At 40.4% G+C, this 15,675-nt stretch overlaps 1 non-coding gene across 1 annotated transcript; it reads right to left on the bottom strand.

Annotated features, from left to right (window-relative positions):
* Positions 1 to 10,218: 10,218 nt before the first annotated feature.
* Positions 10,219 to 10,325, bottom strand: LOC148294216 (small nucleolar RNA R71). Its single transcript, XR_015836206.1, has one exon. It is a non-coding gene; the product is annotated as a small nucleolar RNA R71 (small nucleolar RNA).
* Positions 10,326 to 15,675: the final 5,350 nt, after the last annotated feature.

Genomic DNA, 15,675 nt, shown 5'->3' with positions numbered 1-15,675 from the left:
GGTTGGTGTATTCCATACTTCCAGCGATTGGATTTCACTCAAAACTCACCAAATGACTCCTCCCACCATATTATGATGTTGCCCAAGTTTTGGGCTCGATCCAAAATCAATAGGTGTTCCAAATTGGACAATTCAAGTTCAACGGCAGTTCGTTCCTAATTGGAGTGGTTGGTGTATTCCATACTTCTAGCGATTGGATTTCACTCAAAACTCACCAAATGACTCCTCCCACCACATTATGATGTTGCCCATGTTTGGGCTCGATCCGAAATCAATTGGTGTTCGAAATTGGACAATTCAAGTTCCACGGCAGTTCGTTCCTAATTGGAGTGGTTGGTGTATTCCATACTTCCAGCGATTGGATTTCACTCAAAACTCACCAAATGACTCCTCCCACCATATTATGATGTTGCCCAAGTTTTGGGCTCGATCCAAAATCAACAGGTGTTCCAAATTGGACAATTCAAGTTCAACGGCAGTTCGTTCCTAATTGGAGTGGTTGGTGTATTCCATACTTCTAGCGATTGGATTTCACTCAAAACTAACCAAATGACTCCTCCCACCATATTATGATGTTGCCCAAGTTTGGGGCTCGATCCGAAATCAATAGGTGTGAGAAATTGGACAATTCAAGTTCAACGGCAGTTCGTTCCTAATTGGAGTGGTTGGTGTATTCCATACTTCTAGCGATTGGATTTCACTCAAAACTCACCAAATGACTCCTCCCACCATATTATGATGTTGCCCCGGTTTGGGGCTCGATCCGAAATCAATAGGTGTGAGAAATTGGACAATTCAAGTTCAATGGCAGTTCGTTCCTAATTGGAGTGGTTGGTGTATTCCATACTGCTAGCGATTGGATTTCACTCAAAACTAACCAAATGACTCCTCCCACCATATTATGATGTTGCCCAAGTTTTGGGCTCGATCCGAAATCAATAGGTGTTCCAAATTGGACAATTTAAGTTCAACGGCAGTTCGTTCCTAATTGGAGTGGTTGGTGTATTCCATACTTCTAGCGATTGGATTTCACTCAAAACTCTCCAAATGACTCCTCCCACTATATTATGATGTTGCCCAAGTTTTAGGCTCGATCCGAAATCAATAGGTGTTCCAAATTGGACAATTCAAGTTCAACGGCAGTTCGTTCCTAATTGGAGTGGTTGGTGTATTCCATACTTCTAGCGATTGGATTTCACTCAAAACTCACCAAATGACTCCTCCCACCATATTATGATGTTGCCCAGGTTTGGGGCTCGATCCGAAATCAATAGTTGTGAGAAATTGGACAATTCAAGTTCAACGGCAGTTGGTTCCTAATTGGAGTGGTTGGTGTATTCCATACTTCTAGCGATTGTATTTCACTCAAAACTCACCAAATGACTCCTCCCACAATATTATGATGTTGCCCAAGTTTTGGGCTCGATCCGAAATCAATAGGTGTTCCAAATTGGACAATTCAAGTTCAACGGCAGTTCGTTCCTAATTGGAGTGGTTGGTGTATTCCACACTTCTAGCGGTTGGATTTCGCTCAAAACTCACCAATTGACTCCACCCACCATATTATGATGTTGCCCAAGTTTTGGGCTCGATTCGAAATCAATAGGTGTGAGAAATTGAACAATTCAAGTTCAACGGCAGTTCGTTCCTAATTGGAGTGGTTGGTGTAATCCATACTTCTAGCGATTGGATTTCACTCAAAACTCACCAAATGACTCCTCCCACCATATAATGATGTTGCCCATGTTTGGGGCTCGATCCGAAATCAATAGGTGTTCCAAATTCGACAATTCAAGTTCAACGGCAGTTCGTTCCTAATTGGAGTGATTGGTGTATTCCACACTTCTAGCGATTGCATTTCACTCAAAACTCAACAGATGATTCCTCCCACCATATTATGATGTTGCCCAAGTTTTGGGCTTGAACCGATATCAATAGGTGTGAGAAATTGGACAAATCAAGTTCAACGGCAGTTCGTTCCTAATTGGAGTGGTTGGTGTATTCCATACTTCTAGCGATTGGATTTCACTCAAAACTCACAAAATGACTCCTCCCACCATATTATGATGTTGCCCAACTTTTGGGCTCGATCCGAAATCAATAGTTGTGCGAAATTGGACAATTCAAGTTCAACGGCAGTTGGTTTCTAATTGGAGTGGTTGGTGTATTCCATACTTCTAGCGATTGGATTTCACTCAAAACTCACCAAATGAGTCGTCCCACCATATTATGATGTTGCCCAAGTTTGGGGCTCGATCCGAAATCAATAGGTGTGAGAAATTGGACAATTCAAGTTCAACGGAAGTTCGTTCCTAATTGGTGTGGTTGGTGTATTCCGTACTTCTAGCGATTGGATTTCACTCAAAACTCACCAAATGACTCCTAACACCATATTATGATGTTGCCGAAGTTTGGGGCTCGATCCGAAATCAATAGGTGTGAGAAATTGGACAATTCAAGTTCAACGGCAGTTCGTTCCTAATTGGAGTGGTTGGTGTATTCCATACTTCTAGCGACTGGATTTCACTCAAAACTTACCAAATGACTCCTCCCACCATATTATGATGTTGCCCAAGTTTGGGGCTCGATCCGAAATCAACAGGTGTGAGAAATTGGACAATTCAAGTTCAACGGCAGTTGGTTCCTAATTGGAGTGGTTGGTGTATTCCATATTTCTAGCGATTGAATTTCACTCAAAACTCACCGAATGACTTCTGACACCATATTATGATGTTGCCCAAGTTTGGGGCTCGTTTCGAAATCAATAGGTGTGAGAAATTGGACAATTCAAGTTCAACTGCAGTTCGTTCCTAATTGGAGTGGTTGGTGTATTCCATACTTCTAGCGATTGGATATCACTCAAAACTCACCAAATGACTCCTCCCACCATATTATGATGTTGCCCAAGTTTTGGGCTCGATCCGAAATCAATAGGTGACAGAAATTGAACTATTCAAGTTCAACGGTAGTTCGTTCCTAATTGGAGTGGTTGGTGTATTCCATACTTCTAGCGATTGGATTTCACTCAAAACTCACCAAATGACTCCTGACACCATATTATGAAGTTGCCCAAGTTTGGGGCTCGATCCGAAATCAATAGGTGTGAGAAATTGGACAATTCAAGTTCAACGGCAGTTCGTTCCTAATTGGAGTGGTTGGTGTATTCCATACTTCTAGCGATTGGATTTCACACAAAACTCACCAAATGACTCCTCCCACCATATTATCATGTTGCCCAAGTTTTGGGCTCTATCCGAAATCAATAGGTCTTCAAAATTGGACAATTCAAGTTCAACGGCAGTTCGTTCCTAATTGGAGTGGTTGGTGTATTCCATACTTCTAGCGATTGGATTTTACTCAAAACTCACCAAATGACTCCTCCCACCATATTCTGATGTTGCCCAAGTTTGGGGCTCGATCCGAAATCAATAGGTGTGAGAAATTGGTCAATTCATTTTCAACAGCAGTTCGTTCCTAATTGGAGTGGTTGGTGTATTCCACACTTCTGGCGATTGGATTTCACTCAAAACTCACCAAATGACTCCTCCCACCATATTATGATGTTGCCCAAGTTTTGGGCTCAATCCGAAATCAATAGGTGAAAGAAATTGGACAATTCAAGTTCAAAGGCAGTTCGTTCCAAATTGATGTGGTTGGTGTATTCCATACTTCTAGCAATTGCATTTCACTCAAAACTCAACAAATGATTCCTCCCACCATATTATGATGTTGCCCAAGTTTTGGGCTTGAACGGATATCAATAGGTGTGAGAAATTGGACAATTCAAGTTCAACGGCAGTTCGTTCCAAATTGGAGTGATTGGTGTATTCCATACTTCTAGCGATTGCATTTCACTCAAAACTCAACAGATGATTCCTCCCACCATATTATGATGTTGCCCAAGTTTTGGGCTTGAACCGATATCAATAGGTGTGAGAAATTGGACAAATCAAGTTCAACGGCAGTTCGTTCCTAATTGGAGTGGTTGGTGTATTCCATACTTCTAGCTATTGGATTTCACTCAAAACTCACCAAATGACTCCTGACACCATATTAAGATGTTGCCCAAGTTTGGGGCTCGATCCGAAATCAACAGGTGTGAGAAATTGGACAATTCAAGTTCAACGGCAGTTCGTTCCTAATTGGAGTGGTTGGTGTATTCCATACTTCTAGCGATTGGATTTCACTCAAAACTCACCAAATGACTCCTGACACCATATTATGATGTTGCCCAAGTTTGGGGCTCGTTACGAAATCAATAGGTGTGAGAAATTGGACAATTCAAGTTCAACGGCAGTTCGTTCCTAATTGGAGTGGTTGGTGTATTCCATACTTCTAGCGATTGGATTTCACTCAAAACTCACCAAATGACTCCTCCCACCATATTATGATGTTGCCCAAGTTTTGGGCTCGATTCGATATCAATAGGTGTGAGAAATTGGACAATTCAAGTTCAACGGCAGTTCGTTCCTAATTGGTGTGGTTGATGTATTCCATACTTCTAGCGATTGGATTTCTTTCAAAACTCACCAAATGACTCCTCCCACCATATTATGTTGTTCCCCAAGTTTTGGACTCAATCCGAAATCAATAGGTGAAAGAAGTTGGACAATTCAAGTTCAACGGCAGTTCGTTCCTAATTGGAGTGGTTGGTGTATTCCATACTTCTAGCGATTGGATTTCACTCAAAACTCACCAAATGACTCCTCCCACCATATTATGATGTTGCCCAAGTTTTGGGCTCGATCCGAAATCAATAGGTGTGAGAAATTGGACAATTGAAGTTCAACGGCAGTTCGTTCCTAATTGGAGTGGTCGGTGTATTCCATACTTCTAGAGATTGGATTTCACTCAAAACTCACCAATTGACTCCTCCCACCATATTATGATGTTGCCCATGTTTTGGGCTCGATCCGAAATCAATAGGTGTGCGAAATTGGACTATCCAAGTTCAACGGCAGTTCGTTCCTAATTGGAGTGGTTGGTGTATTCCATACTTCTAGCGATTGGATTTCACTCAAAACTCACCAAATGACTCCTCCCACCATATTATGATGTTGCCCCTGTTTGGGGCTCGATCCGAAATCAATAGGTGTGAGAAATTGGACAATTGAAGTTCAACGGCAGTTCGTTCCTAATTGGAGTGGTTGCTGTATTTCATACTTCTAGCGATCGGATTTCACTCAAAACTCACCAAATGACTCCTGACACCATATTATGATGTTGCCCAAGTTTGGGGCTCGATCCGAAATCAATAGGTGTGAGAAATTGGACAATTCAAGTTCAACGGCAGTTCGTTCCTAATTGGAGTGGTTGGTGTATTCCATACTTCTAGCGATTGGATTTCACTCAAAACTCACCAAATGACTCGTCCCACCATATTATGATGTTGCCCAAGTTTGGGGCTCGATCCGAAATCAATAGGTGTGAGAAATTGGACAATTCAAATTCAACGGCAGTTCGTTCCTAATTGGTGTGGTTGGTGTATTCCACACCTCTAGCGATTGGATTTCACTAAAAACTCACCAAATGACTCCTAACACCATGTTATGATGTTGCCCAAGTTTGGGGCTTGATCCGAAATCAATAGGTGTGAGAAATTGGACAATTCAAGTTCAACGGCAGTTCGTTCCTAATTGGAGTGGTTGGTGTATTCCATACTTCTAGCGACTGGATTTCACTCAAAACATACCAAATGACTCCTCCCACCATATTATGATGTTGCCCAAGTTTGGGGCTCGATCCGAAATCAACAGGTGTGCGAAATTGGACAATTCAAGTTCAACGGCAGTTCGTGAAATTGGAGTGGTTGGTGTATTCCATACTTCTAGCGATTGGATTTCACTCAGAACTCACCAAATGACTTCAGACACCATATTATGATGTTGCCCAAGTTTGGGGCTCGATCCGAAATCAATAGGTGTGAGAAATTGGACAATTGAAGTTCAACAGCAGTTCGTTCCTAATTGGAGTGGTTGGTGTATTCCATACTTCTAGCGATTGGATTTCACTCAAAACTCACCAAATGACTTCAGACACCATATTATGATGTTGCCCAAGTTTGGGGCTCGATCGGAAATCAATAGGTGTGAGAAATTGGACAATTCCAGTTCAACGGCAGTTCGTTCCTAATTGGAGTGGTCGGTGTATTCCATACCTCTATCGATTGGATTTCACTCAAAACTCACCAAATGACTCCTCCCACCATATTATGATGTTCCCCAAGTTTTGGACTCAATCCGAAATCAATAGGTGAAAGAAGTTGGACAATTCAAGTTCAACGGCATTTCGTTCCTAATTGGAGTGGTTGGTGTATTCCATACCTCTATCGATTGGATTTCACTCAAAACTCACCAAATGACTCCTCCCACCATATTATCATGTTGCCTAAGTTTTGGGCTCGGTCCGAAATCAATAGGTGTGAGAAATTGGACAATTCAAGTTCAACGATAGTTCGTTCCTAATTGGAGTGGTTGGTGTATTCCATACTTCTAGCGATTGGATTTCACTCAAAACTCACCAAATGACTCCGCCCACCATATTATCATGTTGCCCAAGTTTTGGGCTCGATCCGAAATCCATACGTGTTCCCAATTGGAAAATTCAAGTTCAACGGCAGTTCGTTCCTAATTGGAGTGGTTAGTTTATTCCATACTTCTAGCGATTGGATTTCTCTCAAAACTCACCAAATGACTCCTCCCACCATATTATGATGTTGCCCAAGTTTGGGGCTCGATTCGAAATCAATAGGTGTGACAAATTGGACAATTCAAGTTCAACGGCAGTTCGTTCCTAATTGGAGTGGTTGGTGTATTCCATAATTCTAGCGATTGGATTTCACTCAAAACCCACCAAATGACTCCTCCCACCATATTATCATGTTGCCCAAGTTTTGAGCTCGGTCCGAAATCAATAGGTGTGAGAAATTGGACAATTCAAGTTCAATGGCAGTTCGTTACTAATTGGAGTGGTTGGTGTATTCCATACTTCTACCGATTGGATTTCACTCAAAACTCACCAAATGACTCCACCCACCATATTATCATGTTGCCCAAGTTTTGGGCTCGATCCGAAATCAAGAGGTGTGAGAAATGGTACAATTCAAGTTCGACGGCAGTTCGTTCCTAATTGGAGTGGTTGCTGTATTCCATACTTCTAGCGATTGGATTTCTCTCAAAACTCACCAAATGGCTCCTCCCACCATATTATGATGTTGCCCAAGTTTGGGCTCGATCCGAAATCAATAGGTGTGAGTAATTGGACAACTCAAGTTCAATGGCAGTTCGTTCCTAATTGGAGTGGTTGGTGTATTCCATACTTCTAGCGATTGGATTTCACTCAAAACTCACCAAATGACTCCTCCCACCATATTATCTTGTTGCCCAAGTTTTGGGCTCGATCCGAAATCAGTAGGTGTTCCAAATTGGACAATTCAAGTTCAACGGCAGTTCGTTCCTAATTGGAGTGGTTGGTGTATTCCATACTTCTAGCGATTGGATTTTGTTAAGCTCATAATTTCATACATATACATGCCCAATTTACTTACTTCTTTTGCTTAGTTCCTATAATTCTAAGTTATTTCCCTCCCTTTGTGTGTTTTGTAGGCCAATAGAGCAAGAGAGCATAATTCATGCAATTCAAGCATGTTAAGGCCTAATTTGGATGAATGGAAGAAGAGCTTAAAGACAAACTCATTTTTCCTACAGCCTCTTGCCAGTCCAGTTTCGTGGGTCATATTGCAAGCTTTGTTTCAGCAATCTACACAGCTCGGATGTGGCAGCATTCTTCATGAAAATTGTTCCAATGGGTGTGTACTATAACATATCCAAAAGTCAGCCCCATTGGATAAATATGGAGTCTGTTACCTAGCAAACACAGAGCCATGCTCAGGATGGATTTTATCAGCGCGCAAAATGAGTTAGCAATTTGTTTTGGCCTTAACTTCCTCCTCCGACCTTGGATTGGCCCAAATGATATATGGCTGGAAAGAAGACATTCTGAACTTCAAGTTTGAGGGCTTAAAGTCTTAATTTGCTTAAGGGAAGCCCAATTCGTAAGCCCTTGAAGTTGCTGGTTATGCTGACCTCAGCATGTGCTGGTTGGATGCTTGGTCATGGTGAGCTAGGTATGAGCTATCATTTCTGGTTGGAAGCTTGGTCATGGTGACATGAAGATGAGCTAGGGCTGCTGGTGGGATCTATTGGTGAAGTGCATCAACCAATTCAGATTTTATAATGCAAGTGTTGTATGCATTAGTGAAGTGCATCAACCAATTCATCTTTTATAATGCAAGTGTTGTATGCATTAGCCATATTGAATTCAGATTTGTCACTCCCCTCTCCCTATAAATACCACATCCATTCCACATTCAAGACACAACAAATCTTGGGATTCACAACCCCACAATTCACTCCAACCATCCTCAAACACTCTCACAATCCCAAACACTCCAACAATCACCAAAACAACTCCAGCAAACTTCTCTTCCATTTCCCTACGAATTTCATCTTCCTTAGCCATCACCACTCACTCAAACTCATCCCAAATCACCTCCATATCCTTCATACATCTTTCTAGAAGTGGGGAAGCTCTTGGAGAAGCATTAGAAGTGGAGAAGCACTTGGAGAAGCCTTGGACACCACAAGAACTTCAGAAAAAGGGTTTTTCTACTCTTATTGCATTCATTATGTTTTCTCATTTCTGTTCAAGTCTCTTTTCCATTATGAGTAGCTAAATCCATAACTAGGGCTTCGATGTAACCTAACATGAATATTCTGGGTTTATAAGTTTGGAGTTTCAAGTTTGATTCATGATTCATGTTCTTATTCATTATGCTTATAAGTTAACATGCTTGTTTGAATGATTGATCACCATTAGAACTTGTTTGTTAACTATCTTGGTTTGAATTAAGAGTATACACCATGCTTTAATTCGAATTGAACTATGAATAGGAAGAGTATGTATGGACATTCGACAACAGGGATTAGATACATACTTGGTTGTTTAAAATGTTCTTCTATGCTTAATGGGTTCCTAATGCTTAATTTTAGGTTAGACAACAAATGATCAAATTAGGGAATTAGGAACACAAGGTTAGGACCAAACACCATGGCATAATCATACTTTAGCTAGAATCAATCTTTGAATCTGAATTAGACTTGTTACTTGAATCTTTATAACCCAGAATTGAATTGTTATGGTGATTCGAATGCCCTAGTCTCAAAATCTGTTTTCCAACTCTTAAAACCACTCTTTGTTACATTTGTTTACTTGTTTTTGTTTGCAATTTCATTTTGCTTCTTTTGTTCAACAATCACAACCACTCTTGTTCTAAATTCTGTTTTAGACATAACCTCCTACTTTCTTGAATTTGGTAATCTAAGTACATAACTAGTTTTAACTTCTCAGTCTTCGTGGGTACGACCTCGTACTTGTCTTGCTATACTACTAATTGCCCCGTACAATTGCGAGTTAACATAATATTAACAACAAATTTTGGCGCCGTTGCCGGGGACTGAACGAAAGTTCTTCCCTGGTTATGTGCCCAAGGTTACCCTATTCTTTTTAGTGTTTCTAATTAATCTAATTTTCTGTTTCAGGTAGCTTATGTCTAAAAAGCCATTACTTGAACAAGTGAGGTCTTCGTTCCAACGTTCTAGATCTTTGAACGCAGGACCATCATTGCAACCCAGACGAGTGACCTCTGAAATTCAGAATCGTCTAGAAAGGGAGTTGTCAACTGCAAAAGAGCAAGCTCTTGCTACATTTACAAGTCTTGCTCTCCACACTGAACTTCCTGGTTCTTCACTTTCAAATTCGAAAGCAAGTTCAGACCAAGAAGAAGAAGAAATGATGGCTGCCATTGAGTTCATGGGAGAACTTGATATCCCAACAATTCCAGCATCTCCTTCAAGCATTTTGCTGCCCACTGTAGCTCGAAATTATGAGCTTAAATCTTCTCATCTTAATATGCTGCCTTCCTTTTATGGTTTACCTAATGAAGATCCATTGACTCATATAAAGGATATTTTTAATGTTGTGAGTTCTTTTCCCTTGACAGGTGTGACAGAAGATCAACTTCGAATGAGAGTGTTTCCATACACTTTAAAGGATAAGGCGAAGTATTGGTTGAATTCTTTGAAGCCTGGTTCACTCACTACATGGTCTGCCATTCAAAAGAAGTTCCTGGAAAAATACTTCTCCACGCAAAAGACCGACATGCTTAGGGACAAGATCTTGTTATTTGCACAGCAAGATGATGAATCGTTTTGTGAAGCATGGGAGAAATTCAATGGGTTGCTCAACCAATGTCCTCATCATGGGATTCCATTGAAGCTTCAAATGCGTATGTTTTATAAAGGACTAACCCCTTCTAGTCATAATATAGTCACCAATTTTGCAGGTGGTTCTTTTAAAACCAAAACTCCAGAAGAAACGTACGAACTCTTTGAGGAGATAGCAATGGAGACCCAACATACGGATACAACCAAGGTCCAAGAAATGATCCATACTCTCAAAGTTATAATCCAGGTTGGAGGAATCATCCAAACTTTTCATGGAGAAATACCCAGAATCAAGCAAATCCCCCTTCATTCCAAAGGCCACAACAATCATCATCATCATTGGAAGATATAGTGAAGCAGATGGCAATCAACCAATCCAATTTTCAGCAAACTACACAAGCTGCCATCTCCAAATTGGAAGTCCAATTAGGCCAAATAGCTGCTGAAATAACTCAAAGAGTGCCTGGGAAATGGCTAAGCCAAACTGAGATCAATCCAAAGAACCCAGAAGCCAAGGCCATTCATGTGCTCAGATCAGGTAAGATCATTGATAATAAAGATGATTCTAATCTTTCAAATGATGTTGTGATTGTAGAAGATAAAGACGAGGAGACCATGGCTACGGAAGGAGAACAACTCAAAACTTCTCAATCTGCTCCTAAGGCCAAATCAGATTCTCAGAAATCCGATCAATTCCAATTGCATAAAAGGGATGACAAATTTGTGCCACCACATCTTCAAGAAGATAGATACGTGCCACCCGCTCCATATGTTCCACAGATTCCATTTCCAGGCCGTCTTAAGAAAGCAAAGCAAGATAAGGCTTTTAAAGAGATTTATGATATTTTGAGTAAAGTTAATATCAATTTGCCTTTGCTTGATCTTATTGAACAGATTCCTGCATATGGAAAATTCATCAAGGACTTGAAAACTCACAAGCTCAATTTCGCTCCAAATGAAGGAGTAAAGCTCGACCAGAATGTAAGTGCTGTGTTGCAAAGGAAGCTTCCACCAAAACTAGATGATCCTGGCAGCTTTGACATTCCCATTAACATTGGAGGCAAGAAGGTTGGAAGAGCCATGTTGGACTTGGGAGCAAGCATCAATGTTTTGCCATATTCAGTTTATCAAGAGCTTGGCTTAGAAGGGATGAAGAAGACTTCAATGCGACTTGAACTAGCTGATCATTCTATAAAATATCCAAAAGGTATTGTAGAAGATATTCTAGTTCAAGTTAATACACTAATTCTCCCTGCTGATTTTGTAGTGATGGACATGGAAGACAATCCAAATGGAGATCGTGTTGATCCCATTCTCCTAGGCAGGCCATTCATGGCCACTGCAGACACAATCATCAAAGTGAAAGATAGCACCCTCTCCATGACTGTTTTGGGTGAAACTGTTGAATTTAAAATGCTTAATGCTCTATCTCAACCTTCTATCTCTCTTGATTCTTGCTTTTCAATTGATGTTGTGGATCATGAGGTTTCTTCCATAATTTTGCAGAGAAAGTCTAATGATGCTCTAGAAGCTGTCTTAACACAAGAAGAGGAAGATCTTTGTGAACTGGAGTTCCAAGAAGTGGTGGCTGCCTTAGAAGTGTTTCCGCCATACCCACCATCCTTTAGGCCACCAATTGAGCCTCTTGGACCATCATCCACGAAATTGGAGCCATCCATTGTCATCCCACCAAAGCTAGAACTTAAACCTCTTCCCAATAATCTTAAATATACATATTTGGGTGCTAACGAAACTCTCCCTGTTATAATTGCTGCAGGTCTCTCCTCACATGAAGAAGATAGCTTAATTAAAGTTCTAAAAGAGCATAAAACAGCCATTGGGTGGACCATAGCAGACATCAAAGGAATTAGTCCAAGCATGTGCATGCACCGGATTTTAATGGAAGAAGACAGCAAACCATCCCGTGATGCCCAAAGGAGGCTAAATCCCAACATGAAAGAGGTGGTTAGAGCTGAAGTTTTAAAGCTACTCGATGTAGGAATCATCTACCCAATTTCAGATTCTAAGTGGGTGAGCCCTGTGCAAGTTGTTCCAAAGAAGTCCGGAATGACCGTTGTGAAGAATGAGAAGAATGAGCTAGTTCCTACACGAACTGTCACTGGTTGGAGAGTTTGCATTGATTATAGGAAGTTGAACACATCCACTAGAAAAGATCATTTCCCCTTGCCTTTTATTGATCAAATGCTTGAACGTTTATCTGGCTATGCTTACTATTGTTTTCTTGATGGTTTTTCAGGTTATAATCAAATTCCCATTGCTCCGGAAGACCAAGAGAAAACCACATTCACATGCCCATTTGGTACGTTTGCTTATAGAAGGATGCCATTCGGTTTGTGCAATGCCCCAGCAACTTTCCAAAGATGCATGATGTCAATCTTTTCAGATATGGTGGAACGATTCATTGAGGTATTTATGGATGATTTTTCAGTTTTTGGTTCCTCTTTTGATAATTGTCTTCACCACTTGTCTCTAGTGCTTAAAAGATGCCAGGAAACAAATCTGATTTTGAATTGGGAGAAGTGTCACTTCATGGTGAGACAAGGCATTGTACTAGGCCATGTGATTTCAAGCAAGGGAATCGAAGTGGATAAAGCCAAGATCGACCTCATCTCAAATCTTCCACCCCCTACCTCTGTTAAAGGAATTAGAAGCTTTCTAGGTCATGCTGGATTCTATAGAAGGTTCATCAAAAATTTCTCAAGCATTACAAGGCCATTGTGTAATCTCCTTGCTAAGGATGCTGTTTTTGAGTTTAATGAAGCTTGCATTGAAGCTTTTACTACCTTGAAGAGGGAGCTAACTTCAGCCCCTATTATCATAGCTCCGGATTGGTCTTTACCATTTGAAATAATGTGTGATGCCTCTGACTTTGCTATTGGTGCAGTTTTAGGTCAAAAGAAGAACAAGCTGCCCCATGTGATTCATTATGCTAGCCGGACCTTGAATGATGCTCAAATCAACTACTCCACAACAGAGAAGGAGTTGCTTGCTGTGGTTTTTGCTTTAGAAAAATTTCGTTCTTACCTTGTTGGTTCTAAAGTAATTGTTTATTCTGACCATGCAGCCCTTAGATACTTGCTCACTAAGAAGGATGCCAAACCACGCTTGATTAGATGGATTCTCTTGCTGCAAGAATTCGATTTGGAGATTCGAGATAAGAAGGGATGTGAGAATGTGGTAGCTGATCATTTGAGCCGAATTGTGATTGAAGAAAAAAGAGGAGCTGTGCTACCCTTGAATGAGACTTTCCCTGATGAACAACTATATGCTGCCCAAGTCAAAGAGCCATGGTATGCTGATTTTGTTAATTATCTTGCTTGTGGTGTTCTTAGAAATGATCTAACTTCTCAGGATAAGAAGAAGTTCTTTTCCATGGTGAAACATTATGTCTGGGATGAACCTTTCTTATTCAAGCATTGCCCGGATCAACTTATCAGAAGATGTGTTCCAGAAGAAGAGCAAGAAAGCATACTTAGGCATAGCCACGAATTGGCCTGTGGAGGTCACTTTGGAGCTAAGAAAACAGCACTTAAAATTCTGCAATCTGGTTTCTTTTGGCCCACTCTATTTAAAGATGCATTTAATTTTTGTGTTAAGTGTGATAGGTGCCAAAGGATGGGGAACATAAGTCGCAGGAATGAAATGCCATTGAATAACATACTTGTTGTGGAGCTCTTCAATGTGTGGGGTATTGATTTCATGGGACCATTCCCATCTTCCTTTGGTTATTCTTACATACTTGTTGCTGTTGATTATGTGTCTAAATGGGTGGAAGCCATAGCCACCAAAACCAATGATTATAAGGTGGTGCTGAAGTTCTTGAAGGATAATATTTTCACAAGGTTTGGTACTCCAAGGGCTGTCATTAGTGATGGAGGCAGTGATCGGTTCATAATTGTATATCATTTTGTACCCTTCTAACTTATGATTTGGTTATGTTTTTGAGTTAAACTTGTGCTTTTAATCCTTTTTGTGTTTATCTTTCAGTTCATTGAGCTTTAGGTAATAATGATGGCTTTAGAGAGCATAATTCATGCAATTCAAGCATGTTAAGGCCTAATTTGGATGAATGGATGAAGAGCTTAAAGACAAACTCATTTTGGCTACAGCCCCCTGCCAGTCCAGTTCCGTAGGTCATATTGCAAGCTTTGTTTCAACAACCTACATAGCTCGAATGAGGCCACATTCTTCATGAAAGTTGTTCCAATTGGTGTGTACTATAACATATCCAAAATTCAGCCCCATTGGATAAATCTGGAGTCCGTTACCTAGCAAACACAGAACCATGCTCAGGATGGATCTTATCAGCACGGAAAATGAGTTAGCAATTTGTTTCGGCCTTAACTTCTTCCTCCGACCTTGGATTGGCCCAAATAACATATGGCTGGAAAGACGACATTCTAAACTTCAATTTCGAGTGCTTAAAGTCCTAATTTGATTAAGAGAAGCCCAAGTTGGAAGCCCTTGAAGTTGCTGGTCATGCTGACCTCAGCATGTGATGGTTGGATGCTTGGTCATGGTGAGCTAGGTATGAGCTATCATTTCTGGTTGGAAGCTTGGTCATGGTGACATGAAGATGAGCTAGGGCTGCTGGTGGGATCTATTGGTGAAGTGCTTCAACCAATTCAAGATTTTCTAATACAAGTGCATCACCCAATTTAGATTTTCTAATACAAGTGCATCAACCATTTCAGATTTTATAAAACAAGTGTTGTATGCATTAGCCATATTGAATTCAGATTTTCACTTCCCCTAGGCCTATAAATAGGGAAGTTCTCTAAGCTTGTAAACACACCCCAAGGGGGGGAGCTCTCAAACACTTCTCTAGAGCTCCCTTCCCTTCTCTCCCTCAAATTCTCTTAGTTTCCTTTCAAGTTGTCAATTGTTGTAACAATAATGTTTTTACTAAATTTTCCTTCAAGTTTTCTTAGTTCCACTCTACTTTTCATTATGTAAATTCTTTTCTAAGTTTTCAAGTTGAATTAGTTTCCAAGTTTCAATTATGGTTTTTGTTCTTATTCATTATGCTTATAAGTTAATATGCTAGTTTGAATGATTGATCACCATTTAGGCTTGCATGTTAGCTATCTTGGTTTGAATTAAGAGTATACACCATGCTTTAATTCGAATTGAACTATGAATAGGAAGAGTATGTATGGACATTCGACAACAGGGATTAGATACATACTTGGTTGTTTAAAATGTTCTTCTATGCTTAATGGGTTCCTAATGCTTAATTTTAGGTTAGACAACAAATGATCAAATTAGGGAATTAGGAACACAAGGTTATGACCACACACCATGGCTTAACCATACTTTAGCTAGAATCAATCCATTAATCTAATTGAACTTGGGAACTTATTTGCTTGAG

This window comes from Prunus avium, chromosome 5 (assembly GCF_965620075.1).
Source record: "Prunus avium chromosome 5, drPruAviu1.hap1.1, whole genome shotgun sequence".
Classification (NCBI taxonomy): Eukaryota; Viridiplantae; Streptophyta; class Magnoliopsida; order Rosales; family Rosaceae; genus Prunus; species Prunus avium.
This window is presented reverse-complemented; position numbering and strand designations above follow the sequence as displayed.